At 41.8% G+C, this 12,449-nt stretch overlaps 1 pseudogene across 1 annotated transcript; it reads right to left on the reverse strand.

Annotated features, from left to right (window-relative positions):
• Positions 1 to 5,243: 5,243 nt before the first annotated feature.
• On the reverse strand, positions 5,244 to 8,196 carry LOC307102058 (translationally-controlled tumor protein-like; annotated as a pseudogene). The gene is made up of 2 exons: positions 7,862 to 8,196; positions 5,244 to 5,684 (listed from the first exon to the last, which is right to left on the reverse strand). The product of its transcript is annotated as a translationally-controlled tumor protein-like (transcript).
• Between the last annotated feature and the right edge of the window lie 4,253 nt (positions 8,197 to 12,449).

Here is a 12,449-nt window from a genome sequence, read left to right on the forward strand (position 1 = left end):
CTGAGTGGTGCTTCCACTGAAGTTTCACACCCTTATCCTCCCTCCCACAGGGACTGATCTCCCTAACTCCCTGAATGCATTCAAAGAGACGTCTCTAAGGTCCTTGAAGAAAGTTTGGGGTGGTAGATTTTTACATCTTAAAGAGCAGGTAAATAACTTATAATTGTACTAGAGGCCCAGTGCACAAAATTTGTGCATGGAAGGAGGGTCCTTCAGCCCAACCTGCATCCTCTCACAGTCTGGGAGCCCTTGGCAGATGTCTGCCTGCTGGCTTAGGCCCACTCCCCAAACAAGTTTGTATATTAATCTGTTGACAAAAATGTGGCCAGATGCTCATAGGAACCTAACCGGAAGCAATAGTTATTCAGTGTTCTCTGTGACTTCATAGACCTCTGCCATGAATAACAAGAATTGACTGTATAAACAACTAGATAAACAGATAGTTTTAAAACTTAACAGTAACCACAATAATTGTTTAAAGCTTTGGCCAACAAAATATACTTTCAGGGAATATTTTATCACTGACATTGTTTAGTGTGGTAAATGGTGATAATAAAAAGCAGACTGACTTTTAGTACACTTTATTATTTTTTATTCTCTACAGACAATTCACCACCACCACTTTATTGCCTAATGAACACTCCTTGGGATAGCGTCTCTTCCCTAAAAGGATCTAAATGATGTAATGTCTGACTACCGTTCTAGCTTCATTTCCTAACCATCTTCCCTTCACTGTCTTAAAACACCAGCTTTCTTTTTTTTAAATCACAGGAACATACCAATTTTATTTTTGTCTCAGGAACTTTGGACTTCCACATAGGCTGAAGTGCTTTGCTTTGAGAACTAGGCCTGGTGGAATTTTTCTTGATAATCAGTTTTCAGTTCAAATATCACCTCTCCAACAGGTCTTCCTTAATTGCTCAGTCTGAAGCAGAATACAACCAGGATGCCTGAATCATGTAAGTCTAAATCATATCATACAGTTGTTTGTTATTTCTTTAAAGCACTTTACAATATTTGGATATATCTCATCTGTTTATGATTAGACTCACTCATCCACATGTTTGTAAGCTCGATGAATTAAGAATCTTGCTTGTCTTTGTCACTGTTAGTTTTGAAAAACTTAGACTAACTTCTGATTCATTGTAGGTTATCAATAAATATATGTTGGGTTGATGTATAAAAGAATGTATATAAGAAATGGGAAATACTTTAAAAGTAATACTATATGTATGAAATATATACAAGTACCTTTATATATTATAGTCTAAAATTACTAAATTCTATTGTCTGATCTAGTTTATAAACTCCAAAAGGACAAGCATTCTATCTCTATTGGTATTCTGAGTGTGATGTCTAGCATAGTGCCTCCATATACTCTCTAATGAGGAAGATGGACAGAAAAGAAACATATTTATACTTCTTATGAACTAAGAAATAAATTTTAGGTAATTCCAATTTCTAGTCCCAAATCACAACCAAGTTGTCTTCCTTTCTTCCTTCCTTCCTTTCTTTCTTTATATTTATTTTTTATATTGCAATATTATATTCTACTAGAGGCCTGGTGCACAAAATTCGTGCACTGAGGGGGTGAGTCCCTCAGCCCAGCCTGCACCGTCTCCAATCTGGGACCCTTCGAGGGATGTCTGACTGCCTGTTTAGGCCCGATCCCACGGGATCGGGCCTAAACGGACAGTCGGACATCCCTCTCACAATCCAGGACTGCTGGCTCCCAACTGCTCGCCTGCCTACCTTCCTGATTGCCCCTAAATCGCTTCTGCCTGCCAGCTTGATCACCCCCTAACCACTCTGCTGCCAGCCTGGTTGATGTTTAACTGCTCCCCTGCCAGCCTGTTTGCCCCAACTTCCCTCCTCTGCCAGCCTGGTCACCCCTAACTGCCATCCCCTGCGGGGTTGATTGCCTCCAACTGCCCTCCCTTACAGGCCTGGTGCCTCTCAACTGCCCTCCCTTGCAGGCCTGGTACCTCCCAACTGCCCTCCCCTGTTGGCCATCTTGTGGTGGCCATCTTGTGTCCACATGGGGGCAGGATCTTTGACCACATGGGGGCAGCCATATTGTGTGTTGGAGTGATGGTCAATCTGCATATTACTCTTTTATTAGACAGGAGGATAGAGGCCTGGTGCACGGGTGGGGGCCAGCTGATTTGCCCTGAAGGGTGTCCTGGATCAGGGTGGGGTTCCCTTGGGGCATGGAATGGCCTGGGTGAGGGGCCTGTGGTGGTTTGCAGGCCAGCCACGCCCCTGGCGACCCAAGCAGAGGCCCTGGTATCTGGAATTTATTTACCTTCTACAATTGAAACTTTGTAGCCTGGAGTGGAGCCAAGCCTCCTGCTCAATCCATGACTGCCGCCATTTCTGTTTGGATTTGTTTACCTTTTATAATTGAAACTTTGTATCCTTGAGTGGAGGCCTGGGCCTTCCAGAGTGTATGGAAAGCTTGGCTTCTTCTGTTGCCGGGGAAACCCAAGCCTCCCTCTGGTAGCCATCTTGGCTGGGATTAATTTGCATACTCACCCTGATTGGCTGGTGGGCGTGGCTTGTGTAGCAGAGTGATGGTTAATTTGAATATTATTCTTTTATTAGAGAGGATTAGTTTCTGGTGTATAGCATAATTGTTATGTTATTGTATTGATTATCTAGTTATTAATATTAATAACTAGAGGCCCAATGCACAAAATTCATGCGTGGGTAGGGTTTCTAGGCCTGGCTGACGATCAGGTCTGATCTGCAGGGCAATGGGCAGGGCGATCGGGGGGGGGGGGACCCATTGGCACCCACCTTGGCCAGCCTGGCATGCCCACTCGCCAGCCCTGCCCCCCACTGCCACACTGGTCGCCTCCCTCTGTGGGGTGACTGGTGGGGCGATTGCGGGGTCCTCACTGGCACCCACTTTGGCAGGCCTGGGGCCTGCAAGCTGGTGGCAGCTCCTGCATTGAGCATCTGCCCCCTGGTGGTCAGTGCGCATCATAGTGACCGGTCGTTCCACTGGTCTTTCCTCAGTTTGATCAATTTGCATATTAGGCTTTTATTATATAGGATAGGAAGGAAGAAAATGAGAGGCCAGACATTATAAGCATGGTCATCTGGGCAGTGTCACCAGAAAGCTACAGTTTCACACTCCCCAGAAAACCACCTGTCCATTTCCTGCAGATCACTAGGGGAACGGATCCAACAAAAGGGGAGATGGGCTTATGCACAGCGAGGGTGCTCGCTTGTCAGTCTAACCTGTGAAAAAGGTAATTGGCTATGGGTGGTGAAGCCCCTGCAAGCACATGAAATCTTGAAGGGTTAATGGATTACACTCCTGGTTATAATCCCCAGACAAAGAGCACCCTCTCTTTTACACCTCTTGTTCTGCTCTTGTGCTTTGGTGCTCTTGCTCTGTGACCCACACTCACCTCATGCATTGTCTGTTCTCTCTCCATAGCCATGTAATCTTAAGTAACCCCATGGCCCAGGGCCGTGCAGACTCTACATGTAGGATGCTGGACTGGACTGTGCTTTAGTACGGAGTGAAGACTCCGGGAAGTGGTCTTAATTCTTACCCTACTGAAGACAAGATTGGACTTCTTCCATGGCAGAACATAGGAAAATGCAACATTGGGAACCCAGTGGTTTAATTCTATGGAAATAAAGATCACTCATCCTCCCGTGTGAGTCTCAGGAAATTCCTTTTCTTGCAACATCGCAAGAAGTCCACGTCCATTGGTAATAGATGAGGACACAGATTGCATTCACTGATAACAATTAGACAATCATATACTTGACAAAATGTTCTCTCTGCTATTTCCAGTACCTACATGGCATCATACATAGTTATTACAATATTATTTACTATATTTCCTATGCTGTACTTTACCAAGTTGTCTTTACATTGCCTTTGGAAAGCAAGGGGTAGACTAAGAAGGGTTGGTATTATTTTGAAGTGGGAAGTTTTTTTGTATGTATATTTGTTTGTTTGCTTTCAGTTACATGTGACATTATCTTTTTTCTTCCACCCACAGTGGCCCCTCCTTCTTCTTTGCATTTGCTTTTGTCACTCTATAGCCATCCATGTTTTGGTTAATTGAATATATTTGCTATATTTCTTTTTGTCCTGTGCCCTTTAACTCAAAATCATCTCTAATAGGAAGGAAAATGTAGCAAAATGTGATGCAAGATAGGCCAAACAGAAAAGTCTCTAGACTTCCCAGTATTGATACGGCTAGAGCATATCTGATTTTGCTTGTTTTATATTTGGAAATTTCATAAATAATTTTATTTAGAAAAAAAAAGCATTTGAACCTACAAAATATCTGGAAGGAATTCACCTGGTATACTCCATTCATTTTTAAATGGGAGGGGGCGGGGGGGGCACAAGATAGGACCATTTAATTGCATAAGGGAAAAAATATCTGTTATTGGCAGAATTTTTAAATTCAGAGTCCATGTTCTATCTAATAAATGCATCATGTTGCCTTGTTCTTAATTCTGTCACTGAGTGATTTTAGATGTGTTATTTAATTTTCTCTACTTGTTTCTTCACCAGTAAAATAATGATGGGTCTTAAATATCTGTTGGGACATTTGTACAGTGAATAAGAGAGGATCAGGCTAACTAAAAGATGAAAATATATTTTCTGTGGTGTGTGATCTAAGTCAGTATGAATTTATCAAAAAGATTTATCAAAATCAGGCCGGAGTGAATGATATGGTGGTGCCATCTGCTGCTTTGTATTAGAAATGTCAAGGCAAGTTGGAGGAAGTTGAACTGTTTTAATAACACTTGTGAGTAAAATTGAGGAATCTCTGCAGGCTGGACCTGATTCATAGTAAAAATGTGACGTTCACTCTGCTTAAAGGCATCTCTATATCTTCATCTCTAAGGAATTGTGGCTGTTAAGAGTTACCTTTGATTATAAGAAGCCATTGGAGTCCTTTAATAATTACCATATCTCTTTATTTTATTTCTTTTGAGTTTAAATGCATTTTATTTTTAGACAACCTCCATGACATGTTTTTTTCTTAAAAACAATACCTCCATTCTGAATAAATCAAGGTCAAAATAAATGAAGAGCTCAAGATAACATCAGTCCTATTTGTCCTCGTCTTGGTGTGGGGATGAAGAGCAGCAGCCAGTTATGATGACAGGTGATAGATCCAAATTGCCAAATTTGTAAACATTTTTCCATTTCTAAGCCATCCTTAAAGAAAATCATACATGAGGGTCACACCATCCTCACGTTAGTCCAGAAGAGCAACCATGCCATCTGGATTCATGTTTTCACCAATAAAGAACTGCTAGTTTTTGAAATTAGCAAGGATGTGCTTGACTTGTTCTGCAGCCCCTGTCATAAAAGGCTTTATTCTTTCTGTCCTTCAAGTTTCCCTTTGATGTACTTCTTGGAGGCTTCTTTTGTGAAGCTGGTTTCCTGCAAATGATGGCTCATGATAGTATCAACACAGGTGATTACTGTGCTTTCAGTATCTTCACCCTCAGGGCCTTCAGAGGAGGCATTTCCACCAATAAACGAGTCATCAATGTTACCCTCTGTCCTACTGACCTTCTTCCCCTCTTCCTCCAGGCACAGCCTGTCCAGGATTTCCCGGATCTTGTAGCTATCGGAGAACATCTCATCATGGCGGATGAGGTCCCAAAAATGATCATAATGACAGTTTTGCTGCCTCCTTTCCAATTTGGATGCCTTTTGTCTCTTCTTGTCTGATTGCTATGGCTAGGACTTGCTGCGGCGCTTGGGGGGAGGGGGGGAGGGGAGAGCAGGCGGAAAAGCTCTTTATTTTATTTTTAATTTCTGCCACCATATCATAAGTTCCAGAGAACAGGGAACTTGTCTTTGTTCACTGATTCCCAGCATTTAGAATACCACTTGCATGTATTAAATGAATGAATAAAATAGTGTATATGTAACTAATAATTTAATTGTTCATTTTCTTCCTCCACACTAGATTGTAAGTACCTTGTTAGCACTAAAGAAAGAAGGCATTTGATAGAGAGTTGCTAAATGAATTTTTAAAAAGTAAGAAAAATTTCTAATGCACATCTGTTTGCCAAAGTAAACTAGAATAACTTGTAGAAACCATAATATCGTATATCATTGTTTTGATATTTAAGTTACTGAAGTATATACAAGTAATGTTGATTAATGATGGAGATATGTTCTGAGAAATGTTTCGTTAGTTGATTTTGTTGTTGTGTGAACATCACTGAATGCACTTACACAAGCCTAGATGGTATAGCCTACTACATACTTAAGGCTATATGGTATAGCCTAGTGGTCGGCAAACTCATTAGTCAACAGAGCCAAATATCAACAGTACAACGACTGAAATTTCTTTTGAGAGCTGAAAACCGACTTCTGCGCATGGGCCACGAAGTTTCAATCGCACTGTACATGTGCGCCCGCACATGGTATTTTGTGGAAGAGCCACACTTAAGGGGCCAAAGAGCTGCATGTGGCTCGTGAGCCGCAGTTTGCTGACCACTGGTATAGCCTATTGCTCCTAGGCTATAAGCCTCTATAGCATGTTACTGTAGTAAATACTATAGGCAATTATAACACAACTTGAGGCCTGGTGCACAAAATTCATGCACTCAGGGGGTCCTTCAACCCAGCCTGCACCCTCTCACAGTCCGGGAGCCCTTGGGGGATGTCCGACTGACGGCTTAGGCCCAGTCTGACATCCTTAGCACTACTGCAGAGGCGACAGAGGCTCCCGCCACTGCTGCTGTGCTCACCAGCCATAAGCTTGGCTTCTGGTTAAGTGGTGTGCTCCCTGGTGGTCAGTGCGCATCATAGCAACCCATTGTTCTGCCATTTGATCGATTTGCATATTAGCCTTTTATTGTATAGGATGTTAAGTACTTGTGTATCTAAACATACCTAAACTTAGAAAAGTTATGGTAAAAGTATGGTATAAAAAAATGAAAATAAAAAGGTACACTTGTATAGGGCACTTACCGTGAATGAAGCTCACAAGAGTGGACATTGCTCTGGATGTATTAGTGAGTGAGTGATGAGTGAGTGTGAAGGTCTAGGACATTAGTGCACATGCCTGTAGACCTTATGTAAATATTGTACATGTAGGCTACACTACATTTATTAAAATCATTTTTATCACTCAGGAATAAGTTCACCTTTGCTTACTATAAATTTTTACTATAGAATTTTTTTAACTTTTTTTACTTTTGTGATAAAACATAAAATACAAATACATTGTACAGTTGTACAAAATTATTTTCTTTCTTTGTATCTTCATTCTATAAGCTTTTTCCTGTTGTTAATTAAAAAATTTTTTTTTACTTTTTAAACTTTTAAAAATATATATTTTTATTTATTTCAGAGAGGAAGGGAGAGGGAGAGAGAAATAGAAACATCAGTGATGAGAGAGAATCATTGATCGGCTGCCTTCTGCACACCCCCTACTGGGGATCAAGCCTGCAACCTGGGCATGTGCCCTTGACTGGAATCAAACCCGGGACGCTTCAGTCCACAAGCCAATGCTCTATCCACTGAGCCAAACCTGCTAGAGCCTTTTTAACTTTTTTGTTAAAAGCAAAACACATACAAATCAGCTTAGGCCTCCACAGGGTCAGGATCATCGGTATCACTGTCTGCCACCTCCACATCCTGCCCCACTGGAAGGTCTTCAGCTGCCATCTCCTATGATAACAATGCCTTTTTCTGAAATACCTTCTGAAGGACCTGCCTAAGGCTCTTCTTGAAGAGGTTTCGTTACTCTTTAGAAATATGTCCATGGTGGTTTACTTGTATGTGTGGGTTTTTTAGTCATAGATTTAAGTAGGTAATTCACCATGAACATTTCTCTCCAATAATAGAAACCTTTTGGTGTTGAGTCCATGTTCTATTGCCTCTTGAGCTATGCATTCCTGCTCCAGTTCCAACAACTTCTCATTAGATATTTTCTCAGGCACTATCTTTAGGGGTTCCTCAATGACATTCTCATCCACACCCAGGTTAAAATTGTTTGGCATCTCAATTGCAGCCTTGTTGATTTTTGCAACTTCCCCATCTTTGGCAAATTCTTTGAAGTTGTGGTAGAACCTCTTGAGTGTCTTTTTCCATATGTCATTCATACACTCCTTGGTGACATTACCCCAAGTCCAAACAAGGTTCTTGATGCCATCATAGATGTTGTAATCTTTCCAGAATTGCATCAGTATCTTTCTCAGTAGCAACAATAGCCTGAACAAAGGTCCTCTTCAGGTAATAGGCCTTAAAAATTGCTATACCTCCTTGATTCATTGGTTGAATCAAATAAATGGTATTTGAAGGGAGAAACACCACTTTGATATTGGGATGAAGACTACCAATAAAAGGAGGATTTAAGGAATATCATCAACAATAAGCTGAATCTTGAAAGTTATGTTTTTCTCCAAACAGTACTTCATTTCACTGGCATAGCAATTTAAGAGGATATCTTAGAATAGGAGCTGGATCATCCATGACTTACTGCTCCTATAGTGCACTGGCAGTGTGTGCTTATTAATATGTTCCAAGGCCCTGGGGTTCTCACTGTGCCAGATCACAAAGGGTTTTAATTTGTAGCTTGCAACATTATCTCCAAGCAAGACTGGTATTCTGACCTTAAGAGCCTTAAAACCTAGCATTTATTTGGTCTCTTTATGGATGAAACTCCTTTTAAGTGTCTGTTTCCAGAATAGGGACATTTTATCCTTATTGAATATTTAATCTGGCTAGTTCTTTTCTTCCACCATCAGTTGATCTAGAGTTTCTAAAATTTCTTCAGCTGCCTTCACATCAGAACTGGAGATTCACCACTTACTTTCACATTATCCTATCTAATAAAAGAGTAATATGCAAATTGACCATACCTCTGCTACACCCACAAGCCACATCCACCAGTCAATCAGGAGCAAATATGCAAATAAACCCAACCAAGATGGCTGCAGCCATGGACAGCAGGAGTGAGGCTTGGGTTTCCCCAGTAATGGAGGAAACCAAGCTTTCTGCCTTCCCTTGCCTGCCCAGGCCTCCACTCAAGGCTCCACAAAGTTTCAATTATAGAAGATAAATAAATCCCAGATACCAGGGCCTCCACTTGGGTCACTGGGGGGCATGGCCAGCCTGCAAACGACCACAGACTCCTAGCCCAGGCCACCCCATGCCCCAAGGGAACCCCCACCCTGATCCGGGACACCCTTCAGGGCAAACCAGCCGGCCCCACCCATGCACCAGGCCTCTATCCTATCTAATCCTATCTAATAAAAGAATAATATGCAAATTGATCATCACTCCAACACACAAGATGGCTACCCCCATGTGGACACAAGTTAGCCACCACAAGATGGCCAGCAGGGGAGAGCAGTTGGGAGGGACCAGGCCTGCAAGGGAGGGCAGTTGGGGGTGATCAAGCCTGCAGGGGAGGGCAGTTGGGGTGACCAGGCTGGCAGAGGAGGGAAGTTGGGAGCGACCGGGCCTGCAGGAAAGGGCAGTTGGGGGGGGGACCCAGGCCTGCAGGGGAGAGCAGTTGGGGGGGGACCAGGCCTGCAGGGGAGGGCAGTTAGGGGTGACCAGCCTGGCAGGGGAGCAGTTAGGCATCAATCAGGCTGGCAGGAGAGTGGTTAGGGGGTGATCAGGCTGGCAGGTAGAAGCAGTTAGGGGCAATCAGGCAGGCAGGCAAGCGAGCAGTTGGGAGCCAGCAGTCCTGGATTGTGAGAGGGATGTCCGACTGCCTGATTAGGCCCGATCCTACTGGGATCGGGCCTAAACAGGCAGTCGGACATCCCTCGAGGGGTCCCAGATTGGAGAGGGTGCAGGCTGGGCTGAGGAACACCCCCAGTCCCTCGTGCACGAATTTCGTGCACCAGGCCTCTAGTCCTATATAATAAAAGCTTAATATGGTAAGTATCTGGTTGTCTGGTCAGCTGTTCAACCAATCAAAGCATAATATGCTAATGATATGCTAAGGCCGCTCAACCGCTACTATTATGTGCACTGACCACCAGGAAGCAGACAGTCAACCAGTTGACCAGTCACTATGATGTGCACTGACCACCACAAGGCAGAGACTCCGATTGGTAGGTTATCTTGCTGCTGGGGTCCAGCTGATTGGGACTGAGCGAGAGGGGCCAGACACACCCTTGAGCCCTCCTGCGCTCCCTCCCTGGCTGGCCAACCTCCCACGTCCTTCCCCTACCCCGATCATGCACCAGTGGAGTCCCTCAGCCTGGCCTGCGCCCTCTCACAATCTGGGAACCCTCAGGGGATGTCAGAGAGCTGGTTTCAGCCTGATCCTGCAGGCCAGGCCGAGGGACCCCACTGGTGCATGAATTCATGCACCAGGCCTCTAGAGTAATAAATAATGATTCTTGAATTGTTTAAATCACACAGAGATAGCAGGAAATTCAACATTGTAGGTGGGTCAAACCTTGCTTTCATCATCACAAACTCTTTGCTTTGGCTGTGATTGTCATAGTACTGAGAGAGATATACTCTGTGCCTGATCTTCAATCAGATCATTAGAAGTTCTCCATAGCTTATATAGGCCTTTCTCAAATTTTTTTATTAGCTGATTACTTTCAATGAAGCTGATGTTCTAACAGTGTCTGTCACTTTGTTCTAGTTCTTCAAGATCATAGCCTAACTGGTGAGCAAAAACCATCACAGATTTTCCACTTTTGTAGTCCTAGTTTTATTTTTGGAAAAATAACTTGATGTGGCTTCTTACTGGAAAGATCAGCAGTGGATTTTGTATGCTTAGGAGCCACAATAAACAAAACAACATGAGATTAAATCAAGCACAAGATGAAATTATACAATCAGGAGACACAGTAAACACAAGATGTATGCTCTTGCTAGCAGTATAACATGGCCTAATGTTTTACAATAAGTAGAAAAAATTTACTCTAAAATAACAATAAAAAGTATTGTATAGTAAATTCATAAACAGTATCCTAGTTGTCATTATCAAATATTACATATTATACACAATTGTATGTGATTTTATAAAACTGGCAGCCTGGTAGGTTTATTTATACCAGCACCACCACAAACATGTGAGTAATGCATTGCACAACATTATGATGGCCATGATGTTACTAAGTGATAGGAATTTTTTAGTTTATTATAATTTTATGAACTCACCATGGTTCATGGTTGACTGAAACATTGTTATGCCACTCATTACTATAATCAGGTATTTAAAAATTTTATATTAAGAATCCTACATCATTTTCAAAATACAACACACATGCTTAATATTTAGAAAAAGTTTCTTATTTAGTGTTTTTAAAATATTTGGGATTAAGAATCCTACATCATTTTCAAAATACAACACACATGCTTAATATTTAGAAAAAGTTTCTTATTTAGTGTTTTTAAAATATTTGGGATTTGCTGTAAATAAATAAAAAATGTAATGCTATCATCTGGCGAGTGTGGCTCAGTGGTTGAGCATCAACCTATGAACCAGGAGGTCAGGGCTCAATTCCCTGGAAGGGCACAAGCCCAGTTGTGGGCTCAATCTCCCGTGTGGAGCATGCAGGAAGCAGCTGATCAATGATTCTCTCTCATCATTGATGTTTCTATCTCTCTTTCCCTCTCCCTTCCTCTCTGAAATCAATAAAAATCTATTTTTTAAAAATGTAGTGCTATCTAAACATATCTCAGAAAAGAGCTTAGCAAAGGCAGATGATTTGATGTTTATGAATCCAATGAGGTAGATGCCTGCTGTTAGTTTTACAGGATGCTTTATTGAATTTAAATTATATTATTATTGTTTTTTCACTCTCTAAGAGTAGAATTGTAAATGATCTGTCAGTTGTTCTCTTAACATAATAAAAGAACTAGGAAATAGGTGAAACATGTGACCATTCACTGGAATATAACATGAACCAATTTGGTTAAATGTGTCCTAAAAAAAACCACTTTAATAATTTCAAAGCCACTTCGATTTTCTTATGGTCCAGGTACAAGTCAGGTGGCTAGTACTCCTACTTAGATTTCTGAGTTTCCAAGCTGTACAAATGCTTATAAAATCTTACTCCTCTCTCAATTAAAAGAATTGTTTCCAGGAAAGTAGTAGTCCATCAATTTTTGGTTCATAGCATTCTTCACATGTTAAGACCTGTACACCATAGAATGAGGATAAATGATCATGGAGGGGTGAAGGTTGAGAGGATTTTGGAAGTAAATGTAGGTGCAAAGAAGATATTTTTGGGAATGTTATGATGTAAAGATCAGATATTTTAATGGAATTTCCCAGCTGGTGTGGCTCAGTGGTTGAGCATTGACCTATAAAATAGGAGGTCACAGTTAAATTCCCAGTCAGGGCATGTGCCTGAGTTTTGCCTGGGTTGTGGGCTCAATCCTCATCATTGTGTTTCTATCTCTCTCTCTCCCTCTCATTTTCTCTCTGAAATCAATATATATATATATATATATATAT

Source organism: Cnephaeus nilssonii (genome assembly GCF_951640355.1).
Source record: "Cnephaeus nilssonii genome assembly, chromosome: 6".
Taxonomy (NCBI): domain Eukaryota; kingdom Metazoa; phylum Chordata; class Mammalia; order Chiroptera; family Vespertilionidae; genus Cnephaeus; species Cnephaeus nilssonii.